Raw genomic sequence first — 1,430 nt, 5'->3', positions numbered from 1 at the left:
GTAAATAGCAAAACAAAGCTATCTGGTGAAAAGACATCCTTACTTGGAAGGAGTTAAGATTTTGCCCCTTCCATGGGTGTACTTAGTGAGGCAAGCGTCAAGCGGCCTGACAGCCCATGGCACACTGTCTATGGCTGATGTCAAGGGTACACATATAGCCAGTGTGAAGCAACTTAAAATAGGCCCTCCTTGAGCTTCTTAACTTTTTAGAAAGGCAAGGTTGCATAGCAATTAAGTAAATAAGTTTTGAAGGTAAATTGATGCTCAAATTTGAATTGTGCATTTTATTACGTCTGTCTTAAATTTGCTCAACTCACCAAACTCTCTGGGCTTCCATTTTCTTACGTATAAAATGGAGATCATGAGAGCTTTCTCATGGGGTTGTTGTCAGTATAAGTGAGAATGTGTCCTCAAAGCACTTAGCTGTCACACTACATACTTGATAACTACAGTCTTCATGAACTGCCTATTCAGTCTATTACATGGTGTCATATATATTTATCTTTCATGGTAAAGCAATTTTTGTGAGCATGAAGATTATACTATCTTGCGTCTCTTTCTTAAGAGAAAAATATCTTCTTTTTAAGACACTGTTCTGTCTTAACTCTCTTAGCTACTTAATAAAAACAATAAACACAGAGCTCTTAAGGTAATAGAATAACAAAGAAAATGTCTTGTTGTAGGAAAACCAGCAAAAGGCCACAAAAGGCAGAACAACATAAACAGATAAACAAGTTTTTAGTAATTTCTGGCTAGTTATTTACCCAGTAATTATTTAACAAAAGCTTAGCATGGGCTATACAATAGTACCCATTGTGGACAAGAAGTTTCTAGTAATAGACATAGCAATTATTAATTGAATAATTACCCTACACTAGGCACAAAGACAGGAAATGTAATGACATAACCAGTTGCAGAGATTGAGAGTGTAGACTCTGGATTGTTAAACTGTCTGGGTTTCAGTTCTAGCTCCTCCACTTACTACATGACAAAGAGGAGCTTATAAAATTCCAAGTGCTTCTGTTCGTCCATCTATTAAATGGTGGATAATAGCACCTGTCTCATAAATATGATATAATTTTTAAGAGCCATGGACTCTGGAGCTAATTGGCTGTGCTTTGTGCTCCACTCCTATTCTCTTTTTATGTGACTTCTGCTAAGTTTATTAACCTCTGGGTCCCAATTTCCTCACCTGTCAAATGTGGATAATACTCCCTATTTCCCAAGATTTTAGTAAATACTAAATGAGATAATGCAAGCAAATAATGTAGAACACTATCTAGCATAATAAGTTCTCAATAAATGTTAACTATGTTTATTAAGATAAAATGGCATAATCTATATAAAATGCTTAGCCCAAGGTTGAGAATTTAGTATGCACTAAATAGTACATTGTTATTATTGTGTGTGTGTATATACATATATATATA

At 35.0% G+C, this 1,430-nt stretch overlaps 1 protein-coding gene across 1 annotated transcript in view; it reads right to left on the bottom strand.

Annotated features, from left to right (window-relative positions):
• Window positions 1–1,430, bottom strand: part of LOC105510919 (chromosome unknown open reading frame, human C8orf34) — a 500,972-nt gene that overhangs the window by 331,241 nt on the left and 168,301 nt on the right. The gene's annotated exons all lie outside the window — the stretch shown is intronic.

This window comes from Colobus angolensis, unplaced genomic scaffold (genome assembly GCF_000951035.1).
Source record: "Colobus angolensis palliatus isolate OR3802 unplaced genomic scaffold, Cang.pa_1.0 Scaffold194, whole genome shotgun sequence".
Taxonomy (NCBI): Eukaryota; Metazoa; Chordata; class Mammalia; order Primates; family Cercopithecidae; genus Colobus; species Colobus angolensis.
Note: the sequence above shows the minus strand (reverse complement) of the source record. Positions and strands in the feature narration are given on the sequence as shown.